Source organism: Lissotriton vulgaris, chromosome 3_2 (genome assembly GCF_964263255.1).
Source record: "Lissotriton vulgaris chromosome 3_2, aLisVul1.2, whole genome shotgun sequence".
Classification (NCBI taxonomy): domain Eukaryota; kingdom Metazoa; phylum Chordata; class Amphibia; order Caudata; family Salamandridae; genus Lissotriton; species Lissotriton vulgaris.
The window spans coordinates 124,394,283-124,421,512 of NC_141690.1; positions in this window are offsets into that span (position 1 = coordinate 124,394,283).

Below are 27,230 nucleotides of genomic sequence, written 5' to 3' on the forward strand. Positions count from 1 at the left end.
ACCGACCTACTTGGCACCCGATCTACTTGGTGCAGGCATCCCCGCACAGCGGAATCAGCGCTGACGCTGGAGAGTCTCTCTGTCTCTTTTGCCGCCATTCCCCACGCCTAGCCACAAGACACGCCCACTTGTGAGGCCACGCCCCCCGCACCAACTATTTAAAGCACGCTGAATACAAGCATCGCATTAGATAATTGGAACCTCCTGAGGCACAGCCGGGAGTAGAAATCGCTCGCATTTCTTTTTTTAACTTGTGTGAAATTCTCTTTTAAAAATCACTCACCGACCTACTTGGCACCCGATCTACTTGGTGCAGGCATCCCCGCACAGCGGATTCAGCGCTGACGCGGGAGAGTCTCTCTGTCTCTTTTGCCGCCATTCCCCACGCCTAGCCACAAGACACGCCCACTTGTGAGGCCACGCCCCCGGTATCCTCTCATTGCCCTATAAACATGTGCATCTACCAGAGGCGCAGCGGACGAGCGCAGCGGGCGCGACGATTGCGCGCCGAAGGCGCGCTTAAGGCAAGCTCATCTGCGCTCGTCCACGCCGAGTCCGGGCCTAGGGCCATACCCCCTACATCTCAGTCTCAAAAGTCTAGGCATTACAGCGCTGAAACCCTCCACAGTTTCAGGCCCCCTGTTGTGGACTGCCCCCTGCATTTCTATCACACAGAAGACATTCCACAAACCTGTCCAAAATGCAAATTAACCCTTAAACCTAAGCTGGCCCTAGACTTGACACAAGAGTACTGTATGTTTATGTTAAACTGCAGGACCCTGCCTAAACACAGAGCGGAAATTGCCCTGTTGTTAGAAGAACGCATGCCAGACATAGTATTCCTGACGGAAACGTGGCTCGCCACAGACTCCGACCCTGCCCTAGTAACAGCCCTCCCTCCAGGCTTCCAAATTACTCGGCAGGACCGACCTGAGGGGAGAGGAGGAGGCCTAGCAATCATTTATAAAGAACAGTTTCACTGCCGAGTTACTCCGGAAACAATCCCTGACTGTGAGAGCTTAGCCTTCAGTCTCGAACTTTCTCCTAATAACTGCTTCTCAGGAATACTAATTTATCGCCCCCCAGGCCCCCCTAAGCAGTTCCACAATCATCTTTCTTCGATTGTGGCTGAACGCGTTAGCACTACATCTAACTTCACTCTGTTAGGTGATCTCAACCTTCATTTCAATTCTGCACTGGTTCATACAGTCACTACGCTTGTAGATGACCTAGCTGCCTTGCAACTAATCCAACATGTCAGGACCCCAACTCACATTAAGGGCCATCTGTTGGACCCCGTGTTCAGCAACTGTGTAGACCTTGTAGCCGGACCACCAATTCCTCTCCCATGGACGGATCATTTCCTGGTCCCCTTCACCTGGACCACACTTAAGCATCCACCGACTAGACCCACGATAAGACTCGCCAGAGCCTGGTCACGCCTCCCAGTCGACGAATGGACCATTAAGCTCGCCAGCAACCAACCCCTCTACAATGAGGATCCTTGTCTAGCCAATCAGGCTTATGAAGATTGGATTACACAAACCCTTGAAGACACCCTCCCTAAAAGTAAAATCACGCTGAAACGCTCCCATAAAACCGCCCCCTGATACTCAGAGGCTCTCAGGGAAAAGAAACGCAAATGCAGAAAAACAGAAAGACAATGGCGTCTAGATTATTCTCCGGAAAAAAAAAATTGATACCGAGACTCAATCAATGACTACAAAGCAGAAGTCAAAGCCGCCCAAGCTGCATACTTCTCTAATAGAATTATTCTAGCCAAATCAAAACCCAAAGAAATTTTCCAAATCGTGAAAAAACTTACCAATCCTCCATCTAGCCAGCAAGAGACAAAATCAACAGCCCATTGCAATGATATAGCAGAGTTTTTCGACCAAAAAGTCAATAAAATCTACTTATCCTTCCCCCCCTAGCTACCACCACTTTAGCTCGGGCCAATACAATTATGGCACACCCACCACTACAGCCTCCACCCACACTGGACCACTTCCCCCTTCTAGATCTTGCATCCCTAGAACCCGTGGCTCGGAAAGTAAAATCTGGATCCCCTGACGATCCATCCCCGCCAGATATCATAATGTCAGCATCCCAGATCACATTGCCAACCACAATGGACCTCCTGAACGTATACATCACCTCCGGCACTGTTCCTCCTGTCTGGAAACGGGCCATGGTCCGAGCATTGTTAAAGAAACCCAATCTGGATCCCTCAGATTTTAGCAATTACCGGCCTATCTCCCTGCTCCCTTGGGTGAGTAAAATCCTGGAAAGATACATTAACCTCCAACTGGTGAATTTCTTAGAAAACAACCAACTGTTAGACCCCACCCAGGCGGGTTTTAGACCCAAACACGGAACTGAGTCCGCCCTCCTTGTGGTCACTGAGAAATCCAGAAAAATCCTAGATCAAGGAGGATCAGTGGCAGTGATCCTCCTCGACCTTAGCGCGACATTCGATACGGTCAGCCATGACATCCTGCTGAACCGTCTGTCTAGTGTCGGAATCAGGGATAAAGCCTGGCTTTGGTTCAAGTCCTTCTTGAAGTACAGATCCTTTTGAGTATTCAATGGTGAGTCAGTGTCCACTAGCAGACCATTGAGGTGCGGGGTCCCACAAGGCTCCTCTTTAAGCCCTGCGCTTTTCAACATCTATATGAGGCCACTGGCTGAGGTTGTCCGTCCATTTGGGGTTAAGATTATTTCTTACGCGGACGACACCCAGCTGGTGGTCTCATTGGCGCAGGAGGCCGACATGCCAATGTTAGGCGGGCTTAGAAAGTGTTTAGAGGAGGTAAAGAGCTGGATGTCCTCATCATCCCTCAAACTAAATGGGGACAAAACGGAGCTGATGCTCCTGGGCCCCTCTGACCCCAGTTTCTTCAACTCTTTGTGGCCCCCCTGTCTAGGCACCCCTCCAGCACCCAAGGATAACATCAAGAGCCTCGGGGTGTGGCTGGATAGATCCCTCTCATTTAACATCCAGGCTACAAAACTCTCGGCTACCTGTTTTGGCCTTCTTAGGATGTTAAAGAAAATTCTCCCCCTTCTACCCATGCAGGCTAAGCAGGTAGCCATACAGGGTTTGATACAGTCCCGCCTAGACTTTAACAACGTCCTCTACCTTGGTGCTCCAGAATACATAGACTTCAGACAGTGCAGAACTGTGCGGCTCGCACACTGCTTCAGCTTCCACGCAGACAATCAGCTAAAGCTGGTCTGATCAGCCTACATTGGCTGCCAGTGTGTCAGAGAATCCTCTTCAAGGCCATGTGCATTGCCCACCAGGCCTTTTGGGACACAGGTCCTATGATCACCCGTGACCTAGTCATCCACTATCAACCCAGCAGAAGTCTCCGCTCGAGCCAGGCCTTCATGGCTACTGCCCCAAGAATAAAAAAGACTAGGTCTGGCGGCAGAACGTTCACCTACAATGCCTCCAAGACCTGGAATACACTCCCCCTACATCTTAGAGCCAACCCCAACCTTTCTTCATTCCGCAAACAGTTAAAGACATTCCTATTCAACCTCCCTCAGTAATTCTCTGTTAGCAACTCTACCAGACCACTTCTGTTGGTTCCTAGCGCTTGGACGCCCCCGGGCAGCAATCGCGCTCTATAAATCGACTTTTCATTTCATTCATTTCATTTCACTCCTCAGTTGCGCTTTTTGTTCACACTCGCTACTCTTTTCCCACTTTTTGCTGCTATTTAACTCTGTTGATCACACCTTTGCCTCAGTTTCACTCGTTCACTCAGCCACCTTTTTCAACTGATGGAGCCTTGCTTGATTCTCTTGCTTCATTTTCCTCTCCAGCCCTACTCTTTTCCACCGAGAGTCTTAGGCACATAGTTGACGAGGGAGAGACAGCAGCGTTGGTTCTTTTAGACCTAGGTGCAGCCTTTGACACCGTGCTGCACTCAACGCTGCTGTCTCGGCTATCTGGCATGGGAATAAAGGGGTCAGCCCTTGCGTGGATGGAGTCCTTCTTGGTTAACAGGAGCTTTCAGATGCACTGTCCCCCTTTAGATACTCTCTCAGAAAGGCGAGCCATGGGGTTCCTCAGGGCTCGAGTCTGAGCCCCACCTTGTTTAATATCTATATGGAACCCCTGGCTCGCATAGTTGAGACTTATGGGGTGTGCATTGTCAGCTACGCTGATGACACCCAAGTGATGTTCAAGCTTACGCCCGACTACAGTGAAGATGCCACCAATTTCTCCAACTGTCTCTCTTCCGTGGCAGCTTGGATGAATAACAACTGCCTTCGCCTTAATGGCGACAAAACCGAGCTGCTGGTGGTAGGAAAATCTTCTTCCGCATGGTCTCACATGTGGTGGCCTGCAGAATTAGGCAGTCCTCCTTGTCCTGTGGCTTCGGTGCGTAACTTGGGTATCATACTGGACTCTAACCTTTCATACAAGCTCCATATCAGCAAAGTCACAGCCAGATGTTTCAGCGTACTGAAAGTTCTTCGTAAGGTATTAGACCTCCTTCCCATGGATTCCAGGGAGACCATTGTCCATGCCCTAGTAACCCCCCATCTGGACTATGGGAACGCCCTGCTACTGGGTTTGAGCAAAAAGGGACTTCACCAACTTCAGTGTGCTCAGAATGCCTCTGCGCACCTTGTGCTCAAACTTCCTCGAAGAGCCTCAGGGAGATCTGCCTTGTCCAAACTCCACTGGCTCCCCATCAAGGAGCAAATTAAATTTAAGTCCTTATGCTTTGCCCACCGTATCGCCCACGGCACTGGTCCAGGATATCTTCATCGCTTACTCACAATACATCGGCCTACCAGGAATTTGAGATCTTCTGGAACGATGTTGTTCAAAATCCCTAAAATCACCAGAGCCAGGATGGGTGGCTGTTTGTTCAGATACTTGGCTGCCAAGGGCTGGAACGAGCTCCCACTCGAGATTCGTATGGAACCCTCCGAAATCAGGTTTCGGCGAAAACTTAAAACTTTCCTATTCCCTCGCACTTTATTACTATTCCTTCCCTTGCCCTGTTTGACCTACCTGTGTTCCTTCCTCTGAGCTCCTTTGCAGTTTTCAGTGCGGGGACACTCTGTTTTTGAGTAACCAGGCGCTTTACAAATGGCTTCTATTCTATTCTATTCCATAGCCTTTTTTTCCTGCCTACCCCCCACAACATGCTTTTATCACATTCTCCAGCTGCTGCTTCCCGTGTTCTCCCACCCTATGCAATGGCCCTGCCCAGCCACCCCCCACCCCCCACCCCAACCAGCTGTCCCAAGTTCCCCGATCTTTTAATAGTGGCTGCAATACAGACCAGCCATTGAGAAGTGGCTAACTGGGCCTGCCTGACCCATTACCTGATTGCCCCGGCGCTTCAGCCACGCCCAGTCTGGTTCCAAAGGTGCATCTCTGTGCTGCGAGTCCTGGTTCCAACTAGATTCCAGACCTCGAATTCTGCTGCTTTTTTTCACCACTGACTCATTTTCACTTTACCACTCTCCACCTTTTGACTCGCCTCCTTTTGCCTCTTTGCAGATTTCCCACCCTCTATATTCTAAATTAATTTATGAGGCAGCAGCTTACATTCCTTACCATAAATGGACTACCAGAAACACTTTATTGTCCACAAGAAAGCCATAAAAAGAGGCTACAGACTGATTGTAAATTGAGACAGTCCTCAGACCCTGTGCCTGTAACAGTTCTCCCAGCCGCTCTGTTTAATTAAACAAACTGTTTCTGTACAGGAAATACCCCAACGCAGTATTAAAGACAGCAAAAGAACGAGCGGAAGCCACAAACTGCACCAATCTACTATTCTCTAAAGCAATGGACAAGACAACCAACAGACCAGTATTCGTCTCAAAATTTTCAACCAAAAGTCAACAAATAAAAAAGATCATTTTAAAGAATTGGCAAATGTTAAAAAATGAACCAGATTTTAAAGGGATCTCTAATTACTCTCCACTATTCGCATGTCAAAGATCCAGAAAAGTCAAAGATCTATTGGAAACAACGCCTAGGGAAAAGGATGTAACATACACGGGAACCAAACCATGTTTAAATTGCAGCCAATGCAACAATGTCATCCAAGGTAACACAATGAACCATCCCACATCCGGAAAACAAATCAAATTATTTACCAACGCAACATGCGACACGAAGAATTTGGTTTATTCACTTAAATGCCCGTGTGGCCTCCCATATGTGGGGAAGACAGAAAGAAATATAAAAGTTTGGCTAACAGAGCATAAGAGCACTATCAGAAACAAAGTCATGAAATCACCAGTGGCTGACATTTCACAATACACAAACATAATATCAGCCAATTAAGATTTTTGCTTTTGGAGTTTGTCCCTGTCAAACAGGGTACAGACAACAGAAAAAAAACTGTTACAAAGGGAAATGTTTTGTATAGAGAGTCTTGACGCTTGTCATCCAAAGGGACTAAACGATCGGATGGAATATAGTTGTTTCCTATAAATTTTATTCTTAACATGTTACAGCTTACCGAGCTTGTTGTTTTATCTGATTTGATTCTTATTAAGAATATTTTAATGTTTAACATTATCATTTTACCCTTGGCCCTTCTTCGACTTATGTTGATCCCCTCCCTCCCACTGTCCAAATCTGTCTACTCTCGATTCCCCCTCTTACGGAAGAAGTCTTTTTGGAAATACTCCCTAAAGTTAAATCAGGTTCCCCGGCCGATATCTATCCGGCCCGTATTCTCCAACGGATCTACTCCGTCTGCACTCAGCCCCCGATCACCTTCCTCAACAGCTCCCTTGCACAAGGGGTTGTAATCCCAGCCCTCAAATCGGCTTCTATTGTGCCTATCTTAAAGAAACCTGGCGCCGATCCATCTATCCCAATTAACTACCGACCCATCTCCTTGCTGCCCTTCCTAGGCAAGGTGCTTGAGCAACACGTCACCTCGGTACTTAACGCCCATGTGGAAGCTACCGGCGGTCTGGCGTCTTGCCAAGCGAGCTTTCGGCCCAGGCACTCTACCGAGTCCGTAGTGGTGTCGGTCCAGGACAAACTCAGGGAGGGCTTGGACCAGGACAAACATCAGGCTCTGGTGCTCCTCGATCTCTCCGCCGCTTTTGATACGGTGGACCACTCCATCTTGCTTTCACGTATCAGAGCGGCGGGAATCGGGGGCTCAGCCCTGGTCTGGCTTTCGTCCTTCCTGCGGGACCGCACCCAGGCGGTCCGGATAGGGGATTTCACTGCAACCCCCCTCAAGATCACTTGTGGTGTCCCCAGGGTTCCTCTCTCTCCCCTCTTTTGTTCAACCTTTATATCTACCCTCTTATTTTCGCGCTCCAGCAGCTGGAGGTCACTGTATACAACTATGCAGATGACCTCCAGCTCGTCTTCAATCTCTCTTCTTCTTCTCACTCTATCTCTAATTTTCAAACCATCATGATCTTCATCAGGGACTGGATGAGCCACAACCATCTGAAGTTGAACCCGGACAAAACCGAGCTGGTCCTCACCGGTGGCTCCACCAGTCCCTGGACCTCTTCTTTCTGGCCCTCTTCCTTAGGTTCCCCGCCCACTCCCTCTCCTACAGTCAAGACCCTAGGCATCAAAATGAATAATCACCTCACCCTTCACTCACAAGTCAGCTCTGTCGTCTCTTCCTGTTTTCGCACTCTTCGCACTATCCGCACTGTCTCCCGCTTTTTCTCCCCCTTGGCACTAAAGTTAATCATGTCTGCCCTTGTGATCTCCCGGTTGGACTATGCCAATGCCCTGTACAACGGCATCCCGGCCTATAGCCTACGAAAACTTCAGCTTGTGCAAAACCAAGCAGCTCGGTTAGTGTATGGCCTTCCCCGTTCCCACCATTCAACGCCACTTCTGAAGGCGCTACACTGGTTGCCTGTCCGGCAACGTTCCCTCTTTAAAACCGGCTGCATGGTCTTTCAAGCACGCCAGGGATCAGTCCCTGCCTTCATCTCTTCCTTGATAAAAGAATATGTCCCCACCAGGGAGCTCCGGTCATTGTCTCAATCCCTCCTGCAGGTACCCCGCTTTAGGAGGAAGAAGTGGGGAGGGTCCAACTTCTCATTTCTAGCACCCACCTTTTGGAATTCCCTCCCCGACTATCTACGATCGGCCAAACATTACTCCCTCTTCCGAAAGGACTTGAAAACCTTTTTGTTCAGCCAAGCATTCCCACAGTAAATCCTGTTTTTATCTCTTTGCCTCCGATCTCCATGCCTCCAAAGCGCCAAGAAACGTTGGGTGTACGCTGCGCTATACAAATATTTTAAATTCAAATTCATTCTTTATGTACCATTATTTCTCACATCATTTCTTTAGTACACTTGAAGATGATGAACCACCATCTTATGTTACACCATGTTTTACTTCATGATTATTCCCGTTGGGGCTTACAATGCACATGCACTCATGCAATCGTTAATTCACAAATACACCTCTTCAAGATGGCCGACACTGTTTTGTCCATTTTCAGTTTCCACCATCTAGGAAGTCAGTATATAGTACACTGCTATGCCACATACACACATCGACGACCACGAACAAGGTCCGTGAACAATACACGGGAAAAGTATGTACGCAGTAAGACCACATTATCACAGTTCTTAAAACCGATGCCAGTGATGTTTATACACATTGACTGTTACTATTGTCGTTCACATTATACGGCGTATGCTGCCACTTCTTCATAATTTTAATTTTTCACGACCCGCATGGCATGATTGTACGTTTTCACTTTTTTTGTCTGAGCACCAGCCACTAACTTTCACACGAGCATGTGACTTAACCCCCCAAAGTTTAGTTTATAACATGCACTCACAATTGCACATTTGCTAACCGTCTTCAACGAATTTTAAAACGATTAGTTTCAGTGCATGTCGTTTTTACCATACCATTGCGTGCACTACAATTGCCGTCCATTGAACAACTTTATTACACCGCCCTGTGTGTGACCAATGGTAAAGCTTGTTCAAACTAACAGTTTTCAACCAGATACATCACAAGCATTAACAGGCACGAGTTTTCTTTATGGCACTTTCACTTATTTACGCTTAACACCCCATGATACACGGTCGTATTTTTCTCAGAATGATTATACTACCAGCACGTAAGCTCGAGACGACCCAGTTGTGCACTGTGTTATGGGAGAGTAGACAGACCTGTTACTAGACAATATCCTTGTTTCATTTTTTACAGATCTAATGTAATTTCCCTGATGAAGGGCGTTGTCACGAAATGCATAGGGATATTTACCTGTGAATCAGATTATTGCACATTAAGGAGTTTTATTTGCGCAAAAGTAACAAACAAATCTTTAACATTGTGAAGGAACAATAGATTTGATGACATTAAAGATGAACATTTGAACTAATAGAGGACGATAATGTGTTCTTTGCATTCCTATTCTTACAAGTGGGTTTAAAGGTTTAAAAATTGTGAGACCAAGTCTCTGAAGGAGTGCCAATTGGGCACAGTGTCATTTGGTTCACTTTGCATCCTGTTCATTTCAAGTTTCAAACTCCCCATGGTCAGGAGGAGCTACCCACTGGCACCCAAAAAAACTTAAACCAAATCATACTATTTTTTTAAGAAACAGTGAAATACAGAGAAGCATAGTGTGCCACACATCACGCATTACGTTTTAAACTCCAGCTATTCCAGAACAGCGCAGCCAGACTACAGCCCAACAGACATTCAGCAAAACCGGCTATACGTTCCCTCCAATGGCACCCCGTGCATGAAGGCATTAAATTTAAATCATTGTGCATTGCCCATAAAACACTGTCAGGAGCAGGCCCCGCCATTAACACAGCCCTCATTCTTCCCTAGAAAGCTAACAGAAAACTTCAGTCAGATGATCTGCATCTGGCCGAGGTACCCAGAATAAGAAGATCCAGAAGTGGCGGACGACTGTTCTCCTACAATGCTTACAAACTATGGAATTGCCTGCCAATACATTTAAACTAAATCCCCAATCACCAGACCTTCAGAAAACAACTTAAGACTCTGTTGTTTCCCTAGATTGTCTCTGTCCATGTTGGTCCACAGCGCTGGGACACTTCCGGGTAGCCATGCGCTTTATAAATGCTTTTTCATTTCATTTCCTTCCACTTCCAGGATCTCCATGCCCCCCTCACAGACATTCTTAATGCAGGCTGCAGAGCGGAAACACAGCAGACGCATTCAATGGGTTCTAGGCTCATTCCAAAGGCAAGCCTGTCTGCCCTTGCACGTGCCCAACCTTTGCTCAGCGACTGGTCCCCTGGTCCTCCTCCCAACCAAAGCAGCCCAAGATGCTACTCAAATGCAGCCTTCCATTCCCTGAACCCAGATCCCTCTCCGCAAGCTGCCTGGCCACCCGGATCAGCCCAAGATGCTACTCAGATGCAGCCTTCCATTCCCTTAACCCAGATGTTTTTCCTCAAGCTGCCTGGCCACCCTGGCCAATAGTAAATGAGCTTTCTCCTGCACCTCCTGCTACTTCTCTTGTGCCCCCTAAATACACTGCCTCTCCCCTCCATCATCTCCACCCGGGTGCTCTCTCATGTGGAGACCTCAACATGCACATCGCCCATCCCACACTGGCCAGCTCCCTCCAGAACACTCACTTCACAAACAATGCACTGGAATCTGGGACCTCCTACACAGCCTCTTCCTGAAGCAACTCTTCCTCACTGAGACCTGGCTCAAACCCACTTCAGCCTCAGACATTGCAACAGCCATCCCACCAGGCTACTAAATCACCAGACAGGATAGAACCAGGAAACCAAGAGGAGGAATAGCATTCATCTACAAGGAGCATATCTGATGCTCACTCATCTTGGCAAACCACTGCAACCAGCTGGAACGTTTGGCGTTCAAACTCAGAATTTCCAACAACAGCACTCTTGGTGGAGTTGTACTCCTTTGACGGTCCAAGCCAAGACCTGATTTTGTAAGCACCATTGCAGACATCATAGCCTACCTCATGCTCAACTAAAGCTTCTTCATCCTCTTCTAGGACCTCAACTTCCACCTGGAGGGCCACACTGACTCAAACACCACCAATCTCCTGGACTTGAGCAGACTGAACACATGAAGGACTGCACCCACACCACATGTCATCTCTTAGACCCTATTTTCACCAACGTCTCTTATATTACTGTGGATAAGCCCAACCCCTTCATCCATTTCAACCTACACTTTAATTACCTTCTAAGAACCCCACCAACTGAAACCACCCAATGCAAATGGAATGCAATCTTCAAGGGAAGCTGGACTACAGAACTACTAAACCATCGCCTGATGCACCAAACTGACCACATCTGATTCATAACAACTTCAACAACTGGATTACCTCCTGTGAGGATGCCCCGGTCCCACTCAAAACACAGCCACTTCAAATTAGACCTCAAGTAAGCTTGTACTCCAAAGAGGTATGGCTCATCAAACACAACTGCAAGTAGCTAGATTGTAACTGGAGACTCACCCACAATGACTGCTATGAATAGATCTACACTACCACCAGCAACTCAGAGCCACTGAGAACACAGCTTTAAATGGATCGACAACAGCACCAATAACTCAATGGAAATCTTCTCCATAGTGAAGAAATTCAAATACCTCACCACTAGTGCCACAACCGTAACTCCCTCTGCAAAGTTCCTGCTCCCAGTTTGCTCATTACTTCGGCAAGAAGATAAGCACAATCTATAACAACATTGCAAACCACACAGACCCCTCCACTCTCACAGCCCTTCACCAGAAGGATGAGAACATACCAGAAATCTCTCTGACTTTTTGGCCCACCATTATCCACACAGAGATCACTGTCAAATGTGCTCCATCCACTCTGGAGCTCCTTTAAACACTTGCCTGCACTTTGCCTTCTTCAAAAGGAATCAAGCCCATCTGCACTTCTCTCTCCCCGATCCTCACCAACTCCCTCACCTCAGCTATCTTCCCAGATGCCTGGAAACATGCCACCATCCAGTCGCTGCTGAATAAACTTACAGCAGATATAACCTCTCCAGTAAACTACAGACCCATCTCTATGCTACTCTAATCAGCATAATTCCTGGAGAACCTCACCAACAACAGACTAGCAGACTACCTCATTGACAACCACATCCTGGGCCCATGCCTATGAGGGTTCAGACCTAAATATACCACTGTGACTGCCTTTATCGCCCCCACAGACAACATCTATATCACAATGACCAGGGCAACACCAAAGCCCTCATTCTATGTGACTTCTCTGTGACTTTTGACAATGCCTCCCAACCTTTACCTTATCTAACCTCTCAATGAGACAATGATCCTCAGAACAGCTCTTCCGTGGATCAGTTCCTTCCTCACAGGCCACACACAGAAGGTCAGCATAACCTTCTACGCCTCCAAAACTTCCAATTAATCTGCAGCATTCCCAGGGATCATCTCTCAGTCCCATGCTCTTCAATGTCTATATGGCTCCACTTGCAAATAGTGTCTGAACCCAGGGTCTCAACATCATCTCATATGCTGACAACACACAGCTCATCTATAATTGCCACTGCTTTCGGTGCGGATAGAGCTGTTAAAACCTAGACTGCAGTGTCAACATTATCGGCGCCATCTTGCCCCCTTTTCGAGCCCATTCGTGCACGTAAGCGGCAGCCATTTTAGATACCATGGCCTCTCTGCCCATCGCCGACAGCCAGCGCGTCTTTCTCTCTCTCTCCTGACCTCGCAGGCATCTCCCCGCGCGCTGACAGCCCCCGCTCTCACATGCCTTGGGCCATAAACCCCTCTTCAGTACAACTCTGCCTCGGAACCCCATCCTGTTCTCAGCGTGACACCTCCCTTCACTCCTTTCATGATCCCGGGCCCTTTGATAAAAACCCCCTTTCCTCTGTGCCGGTTTGTCTTACTCGTTCCCAGGCCGCCACCTGGCCCTGCGGATACTGTTTATTGCCCCTATACAGTAGGAAGCTTCTCCCCTCAAAGGATCCACGAGTTGATCAAAGCCCCCACCCCATGAGATCCGATCAACCACATACATTCCGTGAATCGGCGGAATGTCCAGCTGTGCGACAATCATTACCTGTTGTGACCGGGGTGGGGACTTCGACTGTAAATGGGTGTGGGAACGGGCCTGAAGCGGGGATTCCGAGGATGTCCTTTCATACTTCAAAGCATTACAAGAATGTGCGACATGCAATAAAGATCATAAACCTGTGTATAAGAGGCCAGGCCTCAGAGATGCGGTTAGAGCACCTCGAGAAGATACCCTGTTGTCTGATTTGATGTGTTCTGCTCCGTCGGAATAAAACTTCTGTTTCCTGCCTTCCATTCTCCAGCGCCTGCCTCTTTGTTTGGTAACTTGAATGGGTATGGAGGCGGTTAACGCCGGGCAACTCTGAAAAAGGTCATCGGCCCTACCTTTTTCCACAATTGGCGTCCCAAACGTGGGGCCCATCAGCGATTCGTGGATCCAGTGGGAGAGGTCCTGACGACAGAGTGAACGACTGCAACGATCGGGAGAGCTCCTGTCCGATAGACCCTCGTCTGACAGCCGATCATCCGAACTTCACTGGTTCCGAACAGACCTCTCTCGAGTGATCTACGGTCCTGACTGGGAACCATCAGGAGTGCCGCGAAGGTCACGAAGAATAGAGGACGATCGGGCGCTGGATTCGGAAGACAAGAAACTATCCATGCGGTCCGGGTAAGGTCGTGTAAACGCGACAAATTGCGAAATGATTGTTTGATTTGGATAAAACTAGTATTACTCTTTTGTTGATTTGTTTGGAGATTCTCTGTCTGCAAACAGGGAAGAACAGGTTCTCTCTTTGCAGGTAGTGAAAGGGTAGGTAACGCAGACTTTTGTCCCCGTTGTAACCCGTCGTGCCTACTTACTCTCCCCATTGATTGTTTGATTGACCAAACATTGACTGTTCAATATTGGTTCTTTTTGAGGTATTCACCGCCTGCAAACAACGAAGAATAGAAATATTCTGTCTAGTCTTTGCACGCAGTGATAAGATAGGTAGTGCAGACTTTTGTCCCCGTTGTAATCCGTCATGCCTATCTTCTCCCCACTGATTGGTAGCCTGTTTAGCCCGGACCGCTTATTAGAGATGAACCATCCGGCTCCACTGGAAGGCACCCCTAATAAGGACATGTTCATGAAGCATGGATTGATCGCTATAGTTTATAGCAAGCTGTGGCATAAATACACGAGAAAGGATCGAGAAAGTCAGTGGCCACTGATAGGATCCTTCGATGAGGATAAAATAAGCGCGCTAGAAACAGCCCTTGGGAAACACAAGACAACGCCCACTATGCTTGATAGTCTCGGCATGTGGCGCAAAGAAACTGAACAGCGTAAAAAGAGAAATGAGAGTAGGTTGGGAAAAGAGCTGCGAAAGGCAGCCCACCTAGCTGCTAAGAAATTAGAAGAAGAGATTAAGGAAAGAGAGGAAGCCAAACAGAAACTAGAGGTAGAATCATCAAGCCAGTGTCCGGTTAGAACGCCCTCTACGCTCTATCCTGAATTACCCTTGAAACAGCGAGCCAACGATGATCTCTTGTTAGGTCCTCCGATCATCTACATGCCCCCTCCATATGCCCCTTCCCAACCCTTAGCACAGCACCCACCACCCCCAAGCACAGACGAGAGTAGTACCAGAGCTTCGGCCCCCGTGGCCTCTGTGCCGGCCGAACCCCTTGTATTAGATACAGCACAAGCGACAGTGTTAGATGATCCTGAGACCCGAAAGGCTGATTCCGCAAGAACAAACAGATTAGGCAAGGGTGAGCGAGCAGGGATTGATAAGATAGTGAGGACATTGGTAGAAAGAAAGGAAAGTGAAGAGCACGTCACGGACATGTTCAACACGTATACAGGGAGCCACAGACGACATTTTGCCGTACGACTGTGTTATCATGTCTTGAAAGCGTACAAGGACCGATATCGAGACAAAGGTCCCGAGAGCCTAACGACTCTGTATAGGAAGGTCGATATCGGGGAGGAGGGCGAGTGTGATGTGACGGACCTCCTTACGCGTACGCTTGAGGTTTTCTGCCACCTCACTGAACAGGAATCGGAAGCTAAACCCACGACACCCATAGCAACCGAACCACAAACTGAGCGAGCTAGCGCCATGATGCCAATAAGAGAGGCTGCCCCTTACTGGGTTCCTCCACGAGGTCTAGGAACTCACGATGACGTCAACCACCAAGATGCAAGAGGGAGGGTAGTGTACAACTGGGTCTACCAGCCATGGGATCGGCAAGATATTCTGACATTTCGGAAATCTCTGCCTGATTTACGTAAAAACCCCACTGCCTTCTATACTGAATTAGGTACAGCCCTAGGTTCAACGATTATGACCCTGGCTGACACCGACTTGTTTTTCGGGTTATGTCTGCCAGTTGATGTGTGGAAGCAAATCCGGAAAGTCGACCACCTTGAGCTGTTTGGACGTACCTGGTCACAACTCGATGGCATAGACAGGCAACGAGAACCTGGACAGAAGCCTTTGAAACCCATTTTAGACCTCCCAGATAAAATTGTACAGAAATTGAAAACCCTGATTCCAGAAAAGAAAGTGGACTGGTCGATAGTAACGGCTTGCCGTCAGAAACCCCAGGAGGACGTATCGGACTACTTCTCCCGGTTTGAAACGGTGTTCTCCGATTACAGCGGCCAGGACATGACCACTGCAACCGGACACCATCTGTTTGTCCAGAATTATGTTAAGGGTTTGTCACCGGAGGTCTCCCAGAAACTACAGGCCAGCGAGAGTAGTTGGGCGGCCTCCAAACCTGCGGCTATCCTTCAGATGGCCCAATATTACGAACACCAGAAAAATGAAAATGACAGGGCAACAGAGAAAAAGAAGAAAGACTTAAAAGAAAGGGTGATGATTGCACAATTGCAAGGGGTGACTATAGGACGAGAGCAATACAAAGGAAACTACCAGACGAATGTCCCTAGGAACGCGCCTCCTAAAGACCGCACCTCGACACCCCACATTGGACGTACAGACATTAGAGAGGACCAGTGCGCCTTCTGTAAAGGATTCGGCCATTGGAAATCCCAGTGCCCGGTTCTTTTGGAGATGAACAGAAATAGGGACCCCAAGGACGTAGCGGGTGGACCGAGAAATAGAGGACAGCAACGGGGGCCCACAAATGACACGACTAACGATAGATCAAACAGACCAAATACATTTTACCGACCCAGACAGAACCAATACCAGCAGTCTGACTGCGACGATGCCCACAACTTTGCATAGGACTGCCAAGGGCAAGGGAGGGATCCAGTCGAGCTCTATGTTGACCAGCAAGGTCCTTATGTCACTGCTAAGGTCCTCGGTACAAAGTCTCCATTTCTGGTAGACACTGGCGCAACACGTAGTGCGTTATCTAAACGACTGATTCCAAGGGCACCCTTGTCTGGCTCACTTGTGACATCGATAGGTTTCGATGGAACGCCCTCCACTAACCCTTTGTCCACTCCGATCCCCTTCGACTTAGAGAACAATATCACTGACACGACGTTTTTGCTTTCTGACAATACTCCTGACGCCATTATGGGACTTGACTTACGGAAGCATTTCCAAGCGACTATTAGATGTTCCCAAGACGGAGTTCGAGTTTTCCTGTACGACAACCCCATTCTGCTTAGACATTGCCCTTCCCGACGCATGTTTTCTATCAATGACGCTGACACGTCCTTGCTTGACACTCTGCCTCCGTATCTGTGGGCCAAGACAGATTCGGACGTAGGACGCATGATGATTGACCCAGTACACATCACTGTTCGACCGGACGCAATACTCCCAAAACTTCCACAATATCGGATATCGCCCGAGGGCGAGAAGGCATTGGTAAAGATTATTCAGTCACTGATAGACGCAGGAGTGGTAGAGGAAGTGGTTAGCAACGTTTGCAACAGCCCTATCTTGCCCATCATCAAGAAACAAGGAGAGGGAGATGAGAAAGCATACCGCTTCATCATTGACCTTCGAGAGATCAACAAAGTGGTTGTACCCCAGTACCCCGTGGTCTCAGACATCACCACTATCCTGACTTTGATTCCTTCTACTGCCACCACCTTCACTGTCATTGACCTCAAAAACGCATTTTTCTCTATCCCCATCCACCCAGACAGCCGATATCTCTTCGGCTTCACCCTAAAAGCCCGCTCATATAGGTTCTGCCGAGCACCCCAAGGCTACACAGAAAGCCCCAGCATCTACAGCCAGGCCCTCAAGATACAACTGGATCAGGTCCAGTTACCCGATGGAGTGGTGTTAATACAATACGTCGATGACATCCTTTTGGCGGCGGACACCACTCCACTAGCAGTCACCGCCACCATTCAACTCCTGCACTTCCTTGCGGAAAATGGCCACAAGGTCTCCAAAAAGAAGTTGCAATTCTGCCAACCCCAGGTCACTTACTTAGGCCACCTTCTGTCCAAAGACGGAAGGAAACTTACCCCCGACCGGATCCAAACCATTCTTGAAACCCCTGTCCCAAAGACTCAGAAACAGGTCCGCTCCCTACTAGGCCTCACCTCCTTCTGTCGGCAGTGGTTGCCAAACTTCAGCCTCATTGTGAAACCGCTGCTATCTCTGCTAGCTAAAGATGTCCCCTTCCCCCTCCCTTGGACCCCTGAATGCCAATCCTCCTTCATAGAGCTACGAGATGCCCTCTGTTCAGCCCCTGTCCTAGGTACCCCCGATTACACAAAACCCTTCTCCCTCTACACTCACGAAAGGGAGGGGTGTGCTTTATCTGTCTTGACCCAGTCCATTGGCCCAAAGCAACGACCATGCGCTTACTTCTCTGCCACTCTTGACCCCGTAGCCAGAGCCTTGCCTGCCTGCCTTCGAGCTGTAGCTGCCGCTGCTATCTCTATCCGACAGAGTGAGGGGATCGTGCTCTCGAATTCCCTCATGGTATTAGTACCCCATGCGGTTGACACCCTCCTGAACCAAACCAAGACGCAACACCTGACGAGTGCACGACTGACTGGATACGAACTGACTCTGCTTGCACCCCACATCACCCTGAAAAGATGCACCACACTGAACCCGGCAACTTTGTTACCCCTACCAGAGAACGATCCCAATGTGCCCCCTATACACGACTGTGTGACCCTCACGGACGAACAGACTAGAAGTAGGGTTGACCTCAGAGACACGGCTTTTCCTGACCCTGACGGAGAGCTGTGGGTGGACGGCTCTTGCATCAAACTCCCCGATGGCACCACTTCAGCTGCCTATGCAGTCACCACGGCCCGAACTGTAGTCGAGACAGCCCGCATCACGCAAAGATCTGCACAGGCAGCAGAACTGATTGCCCTGACACGAGCATGCATCCTAGCAGCAGGAACCACAGCGAACATTTACACCGACAGCCAGTATGCCTTCGGGGTGGTTCACCATTTTGGGCTCCTTTGGAAGGAAAGGGGATTCTTGACCTCACACGGCACCCCCATCTTACATGGAGATTTAGTCTCCGCCCTGATCGAAGCTGTCCTTCTCCCCAAAAGACTTGCGGTTATCAAATGCCAGGCACACAAGAAAGTGACAGACATTATTGGACAGGGAAATGCACTAGCCGACATCACTGCTCGAACCTCAGCTGAAAATAGGACGACGACAGGCATGTACGTGACCAGGTCACAAGCAGAGAAATGGACCGACGCTAGGGACACTATTAGAGACATTCAAATGGCTAGCACACAACACGAATTGACTGAATGGGCACGGGTGGGATTAAAAGACGATGAAGGCTGCTGGCGGACAAAAGACACAAACAAATGGTTGCTACCTGACTCATACCTGATTCCCATACTGACTATGGCACACTCCCCTGCTCACATAGGATCAGCCCCCATGATTGAACTTGTCTCCAGAGTTTGGCACAACGACAAAATCACAGACTCCGCCAAACGTCTGGTCCAACAATGCCTGATATGCCTACAACATAACCCCGGGAAAGGAACTGTGGTACCCCGGGGAGGGTTTGGGGTTCCCAATCACCCGTTTGAAGTCCTGCAGATGGACTACATCCAACTAGACAGATGCCACGGCCTGAAATATGTACTTGTAGTGGTGTGTGCCTTCAGCAAATGGGTGGAAGCATACCCAACCCGTGATAACACTGCTATGGCCACTGCAAAAGTACTGTTAAAAGAATTCTTCCCTCGCTACGGCCTTTGTCGAATTTTATGGAGCGTCAATGGCCCCCACTTCGTAGCCGAAGTTATCCAGCTCATTTTAAAGGGGCTGGGTATCAAGCAGAAGTTCCACGCAGTCTTCCACCCCCAGTCTGCTGGACTCGTTGAGCGACACAACGCCACAATAAAACTAAAGTTAGCCAAGATAGTGGCTACCACAGGACTGAAATGGCCAGACGCTCTCCCACTGGCATTGCTATCGATGCGTTCCACCCCCACCAAACACCACTTGACACCTTACGAGGTCATTTTCGGCCGACCCATGAGCGTCTGGTCTGCACCAAAACCGACTTCCATTCATGACGTCCCGGACGTCCTAATGTCTGATTATTTGTATAAGTTGACTGAAACTCTGTCTGTCATTCACCAATAGGTGCTGCATGCCATCCCTGACGCTTCCAGGGGTCCCGGACACAACCTGCAAGCCGGGGATTTTATCCTCATAAAGAATTTCCAGCGCGCCAAGAGTCTGGAACCCCGGTGGACGGGCCCCTGGCAAGTCCTACTCGCCACCCGAACAGCTCTTCGAGTGGAAGGAAAGTGGACATGGGTGCATGCGCACCATTGTAAGAAGATTCCCCCGACTCTGATGACAACCGAAGACGTGGCCACCCAGGAAGAGCTCCTGAACAAAGACCGACCATCGCTGGATTGCTACCCAGACACAGAGACACTTGAACTTGCAAAGATTCCTGACCCTACCGTGCCATCCAAAGAAGGGTATAACCTGCGACGAAAGGAGAGAGTTTCGGCTAAGCAGACCATTGACTAAGTCATAATTCTCAGATCGGTGGCCTAACACAACAAGGGCTGTCAGGAGAGAAAGCCAGACGAAGTCTTTGGTTCTGCCCGCTACCGAGCTCCCTTGAAGGTGATGGAAGCGCCCGATAAGAAGGTGATGGAAGCGCCCGATAAGAAGGTGATGGAAGCAACCGGACATCCGAAAAGTCGCTACAGAAACCCAAAGACAGACAGAATCCACAGTTCAAAGACAATTGCACTTTTCATCACAATCCTTTTCTGCTTTCTCCTCATGACCACGCTCTGGATTGTGGAAGAAAATGCACCTGCTCATGAAACATTCCTAACCACTGCGCAGCCTACCACCATGAAAGAACATTATTTGATCTCGCTCTCTCCTCAACTCAGAGAAAGGCGAAAGGAGTTTTGGAACAACACATTTGTGCAGCTGCTGCACCAGCACAATCTTGCCACCAATGCCACCAACTGCTGGATCTGTGGGTTGCTACCCCACGCCACTGGACATTCGATACCTTTCATCCCTTCACCCTTCTCAATTCACGGCTCCTGCCTTGCTTGGCTGATCCTCTTGCAAGAGAGCTATAAGGACAATGCCACCTCCAGCAAAACCATGACGCATTTCTTTCACGAGGTCTGGCGAAATAAAATAAAGACACATTTCTGTCCGCAGACCTCCAACGACTCTATCCACATGGACATCCCTGCTAAAGAACGAATTGAAATGCAGGTGTTTAACAATCCAACCAGACCCACCTTCTCCTACCTACGGAAACGAACAGCTGCCACTCTGACTGTGGCTCTATCTGTCATCAACGTCACAGGCCACATGTGCATAGAAGGGCTTGGGACACAGCTGGTAGGCCGCAGTGCTTGCCGCTTCACCAGAACTTTGGACTCTATCGATCCACCTTCTTTTGTATCCTTTTCAAACATGTACTTCGTTTGCGGCACAAAGGCTTACACCTGGCTCTCCAAAGGCTGGGGGGGCACTTGTTTTATCTCCTTCATCCTTCCTTCGACCTATGTGGCTCCAGCCAATCACCATAGACAAAAACGAGCCAAGGATATTGAACAAGCCGACTCAACAGGAGCACAGTTCCTCGATGCTATGAAGGGACTTGTTCCACTCTGGGGCCCGATGGCAAACAGCCGTGCCATCCAACATCTGACTCAGGCAGTCGAGACAACAATGAACATCACAGCCGGTATCCTTGCAAACAACACAGCCGAGCTTCAAGCGGTCCGCCTGGTGGCTCTCCAGAACCGCCTTGTTCTAGATGTGGTTCTAGCGGATCGTGGTGGAGCATGCCGCATTATTGGGTCCAGCTGCTGTACATATATTCCGGACAATTCACCCTCAGTGTACAAGGCCATCGAACACCTCCACAGACTCTCCTCAGAAGTTCACCAGGAGCAGGAAGAATGGTCGCTTGGTGGATGGTTCTGGAGTACTGTTAAGAACTGGGGCTGGAGACTGTTTACCATTATCCTGATTCCTGTAGTTTTAATATGTGGGTTATGCTTAGGAATTCAATGCTTGCCACCTCTGTGTTCGTTATGTGCGAATTGTATTCGCCCTAAGACTGTGGACTTTGGAAAGGAACGCATGGGAGCATTATATGATGCTGAGGTTAGGAATTTTATGAAGATTGACATTGAGTAGACAAGCTGGCTAGATATGTTGAAAAGGGAGGACTGTTAAAACCTAGACTGCAGTGTCAACATTATCGGCGCCATCTTGCCCCCTTTTCGAGCCCATTCGTGCGCGTAAGCGGCAGCCATTTTAGATACCATGGCCTCTCTGCCCATCGCCGACAGCCAGCGCGTCTTTCTCTCTCTCTCCTGACCTCGCAGGCATCCCCCCGCGCGCTGACAGCCCCCGCTCTCACATGCCTTGGGCCATAAACCCCTCTTCAGTACAACTCTGCCTCGGAACCCCATCCTGTTCTCAGCGCGACACCTCCCTTCACTCCTTTCATGATCCCGGGCCCTTTGATAAAAACCCCCTTTCCTCTGTGCCCGTTTGTCTTACTCGTTCCCAGGCCGCCACCTGGCCCTGCGGATACTGTTTATTGCCCCTATACAGTAGGAAGCTTCTCCCCTCAAAGGATCCACGAGTTGATCAAAGCCCCCACCCCATGAGATCTGATCAACCACATACATTCCGTGAATCGGCGGAATGTCCAGCTGTGCGACAATCATTACCTGTTGTGACCGGGGTGGGGACTTCGACTGTAAATGGGTGTGGGAACGGGCCTGAAGCGGGGGTTCCGAGGATGTCCTTTCATACTTCAAAGCATTACAAGAATGTGGGACATGCAATAAAGATCATAAACCTGTGTATAAGAGGCCAGGCCTCAGAGATGCGGTTAGAGCACCTCGAGAAGATACCCTGTTGTCTGATTTGATGTGTTCTGCTCCGTCGGAATAAAACTTCTGTTTCCTGCCTTCCAGTCTCCAGCGCCTGCCTCTTTGTTTGGTAACTTGAATGGTTATAGAGGCGGTTAACGCCGGGCAACTCTGAAAAAGGTCATTGGCCCTACCTTTTTCCACAGAGCAGAATCCTTAAGAACAGATCTCCATTCTATTTGCTTTCTCATTAACTCTAGATCTGCAATAAAAAATAAAGTAAAACATTTTGATTTTATTGACAATCACTCACCAGAGACAGTATTTGGAATGGAAAGGTTGTCTGATCCTGCCTCTGGTCATGATCTGATGCTGGCAATACCGGTGGGATATTCCATTACACATGACCCCATGCCCAAACCCGGTAGTGGTCTAGCTGTGATCTACCATTAGTACTTGTAGAGTACATTCCAGCCTGTATCTTCCTTATTTTGTGAGGCATTATCCTTTAACATTTATTTATGTAAGAATCAGGCATTTAATGGCCTTCTAACCTTTTGTTACCCCGGCCCCAAAATGAATTTTTTGTTAGCAGTTAGTGCACTAATTGAACATGTTATGTACTTATCTAATTTTACAATATTAGGAGATTATTGTTTTCACTTAGAATCATCTGAAGACAAGGGCACAGAATACTTGAGGATACTATGGTGAGCTTTGCCTCCCCCCAATTTGTTCTTGGCACTATGTGTGCAGCAATTCGATGGTATTTTCTCAAATAATCTATTTCCTAACTTTGGCTCCACTTTCACACTTTTGCAATCAGACCATAAACCAGTAATTTTGAAACTTAAGGTACCTAAGAAATTACTACTGGATATCTCACCAGGGCAAATGTATAAATAAGTTTAAAACAAGCAGGTTTAATGCAGTATTATCTGAAATACAGCCCCAACCAGCTCATGATTTGGACCAGGCAGCTTCTGATTATGTTGACAGGATTGGCGAAGCTGTTGACCTTTTGGCCCCTATAAAACAAAAAAGAGCCACAGAACCAAACCTTGAACTCCATTATACCAGGATAAATTAAGATGTCACAAATAACTGTGCTGAAGGCATGGGCGAAAAATTGGGGAAAAACTATGACCACCCCTCCCCCCTCTGGAGAGGTTTAAATATAAGCAGTCTATCATGGAGTATAAAGCTATCATTCAGGTTGAAAAGTCAGCCTGTTTATCGTCAAAGATTAAGTCAGCTATAAATTGAGCTAAAGAACTATTTTCAATGTCAAAGCCCTCTCCAACTCAAATAATAGCAATACTATATGCCTGAATAAAATGTTTTGTGACAGTCTTGCAAAATGTTTCTAAACAAAAGTTAACATGATATACCATGCGAATTCATCTAATATTCAGATTGATAAAATGTTATCTGCTAATCTGGATGCTTCAATTAATTGCAAAGAGGTACTAGTGGAATGTACTCCTCTTACAGTGGAACAGGTGCAAAATTTAATAGGTTCAATAAAATGAGGTGCTCCATCAGACCCTTGCCCCCTGGAGGTTTGCAACTCGCTCCTCAGATCCTAAGAATGCATCTTACAGAGTTCCTTAACAGTATGAATGAATGAATGAAGTTATTTTATGAAGTGCGAGCAAATGCCTGAGTGCGTCTTCATGCTGGTTGTCGTAGGAATGTGTGAGTGGGTGTCCTGTAGCTGAGGAAAGATATAGAAAAGGCAGAAGAATCAGCTAAGCCTGTTCAAAAAGCCAGGATTTCAAAGCTTTCCTGATGGAGCTGTTTTAATATTGAGAGGCAGGCTGTTCCACGGAAGGCTGTCATCTAAAAAAGCTTTTCCCTCCCCATGTGGATTTCTGAAAAGCAAGAACCACTATGCCTTTTGTGAAGGCTGAACAGAGAAGTCTGCTAGAGATGTACCATCTCAGATGTTTACTGAAGAAATGGGGGGCCCTGACCTTGAAGGGTTTTGTAAGCCATCCAGAGTGCCTTAAAGCCTTAAAGGGGATCTGCTATCTGATAGGTAGCCAATGTAGATTGTTTATGGCCGCTTATGTTGACTGGTACTTGGGATTTTTTGGCAGGAAATGAGCTACAGCATTTTGCAGCATCTGCAGTTTCTTCAGAGAGGAAGCCAGAAGATTCAGGTACGGGCTATTACAATAGTCCAGTGTCCCCATAACCAGCGAGATGTTTTAAGGAGCTCAAAGTGCAGGAATGTTTCCATCTTTTTCACTAACCTTGAGGAATGGAAGGAAGCGAACGTAACTTTGTTACCTATTCAGTGAGCTTCAGTTTGCTATCTATCAATATACCATTTTTTTGGTGTTGTCACAGGAGTGGGGAAGGAGGCCATTTGGGGTGGCCACCATGAAGGTGTCCAGAAAGACGAGTTATTTCCGAAAAGTATCACTTCCATCTTGGAGGAATTAAGCTTTAGGTAATTTCCATTCATCCATTTGCTGTCCTCATTCATACAGGTCCTGAACGTATGTTCAGCATTCGACTCCTTCTTGGCCAGCGACACCACAATGTGGGTCTCATCCGCATATGAGGCTAGGGACAGGCCATACGATTTTATTAGCGAGGCTAATGGGGTTGCATATAGACTAAAGAATTTTGGGCTCAAAGATGATCGCTGCAGAACTCTGCAAGGTAGTTAAAATGCTTTGGATTTAAACTCGCTCATTGCCACTGTGTGCTACCTATCTGAAAGAAACGATTGAAGCAGGGCAAGGGCAAGACCATCATTCCGTAACTCCTCCAAACATTTGAGCAATACCCCATGATTGACCATGTCGAAGGCCACAGATAAATACAACAGGACAAGAGCGGAATTGCCTCCCCTGTCCAGGGTTGCCCCACTTCTCCTCTGTTGCCACAGCCATGGCAGATTTGGTGCTATCATCCTTTCTCAACGCAAATTGATGAACGTCTCGAAGATGAAAGGCATCAATATAGGAAGCGCGCTGCTCATTCATTACCTTATCTGCTAATTTATCAGGAAAAGGAAATCTCGCAACGGGTCTGTAGTTGTTATGGTCTAAAACATTGAGATTTACTTTTTTCAACAGGGGTAGGACCGAGGAAGATTTCCATTGAAATGAAAAAGGCCAGTCCTGCACAGTGATATAAAAATATCTGCTAGTTGAAGTGCACTTGGTTCACAGGCCATATGTGTGATCCTTGGTGGACAGGGGTCCAAGGGTGGGCCTGATCTAATTTTGACAATAAGAGTTAGAAGATGTTCCGAAGTAGGCATTGTGAAGGCCTTAAGAGTGGGACCATGGGCTTTAAAACTGGGTAGTTAACATATGTAGTTCCCAGAGGTCAATCTATTTTAAATGCTTGTCACCTTATTTTGAAAGAATTCAGCTAAGGTGTCACAAAACTGTTGACTGTTAGCTGCAGAGCTGCTAGATGAGGGTGTGGTTAGTTTGTTAATGGTCTGGAAAAGAGTCTTATTAGAATCCTTTGCCAATCTGATTTTAACAGAAAAATATTCAGTTTTCATATCTGTCATACATTTTTTATATTCGGCCAGCTTAGTTTTTAGAGGAGTTCTTTATTTTGAGGTGGGCCCCAGCATCCAAGGTACTTGCAATCCAATTGTTGTAGCCATCGACCATGTGTTCTATACTATCATTGGTCTTGGGATGGCCTTCCATGAGTGTTGATGTAAGTTCTGATGATTGAATTGTATGTAGATCTCAGAAGAGTAAGTTATGATTCACTACTGCTCTCTGTAGCTCCCCCTGTGATTTTATCTGCCGGTTAACCATCAAATGATCTATCCAGATGGAAATTGAAGTCCCCTAGTATAGTAAAATTGGAATTGAGAATGTTTGACTCCAAGAGGGTACTGATATGATCCAACAACTCTATCTAGGTCCTGGAGGATAATAAAGGAGGATACCATTGAATGTTTGAGATTTGGTAAGCTCAATATTAACCTGTAGAGCTTTAAAATCTATCCCAGAGACTGGGAAAAAACTGTGTGATGGTGGTCACGAAAGATCTAGCTAGACCTCCTACTTTTTTTCTCTCTCTATCAAGCTGATAAATGTCATAACCCGGGGAAACTGCTGCAGTGATCTCTGGGCCAGAGCATTGGTCGTCTCAGGTTTCTGTCACAAACATTTTACCAGTGTAGTTAATAGGAATATTTTAAAAATGTAACAGTGTAGTTAAAAGTTAAAAGGAATTCGTCAATTTCCAAATGGTGTTTTATCAAGGATCTAGAATTAACAGGTTTATTAGAATAGAACATTTTCCTAAGCCATGTGCTGCTTCTCATAAAAAAACTTCACTTAATCCACATTAAATAAGAAAGTACCATCCTTTTTCCGAATTGCCCCTGCCAGCTCAAATCCTTGAGAACGTTATGAATGTGGAACTTACCGCTTTCTCAGATAACAATTATCTGCTGGATCCATCACAGCTTGGATTTAGAATTGGAAAAAGTACCGAGTCTGCATTGTATATTGTGACAGATGGAATTAGATCAAAGTACATCTGAGGAAGACAGTGCTCATTTTGCTAGATTAGCAGGTGGAAATCAATTCTGTCAATCAGGCTGTATTGATTGGACGCTTAGAGAGGCAAGGGAATAAAGAATGGGCTCTGGCTCATTGAAGTTCTTTTTTTTCAGACACAGAACAGTCTGTTACCTTGAATAACTTTGTCTCCATTCCATTCTCTCTTCCCTGTGGGGTCCTGCAGCGATCCTCCCCTAGCCCCACACTGTTCAATATTTATGTTACACCTCTGGCTGCACCTATTCACTATTTGGGGTTTTCAATAGTATTGAATGCAGATGGTCTCAGATTATTGTTTCTCCCTCAAGCACTGAGGAGGAGGTAGCAAACAGGA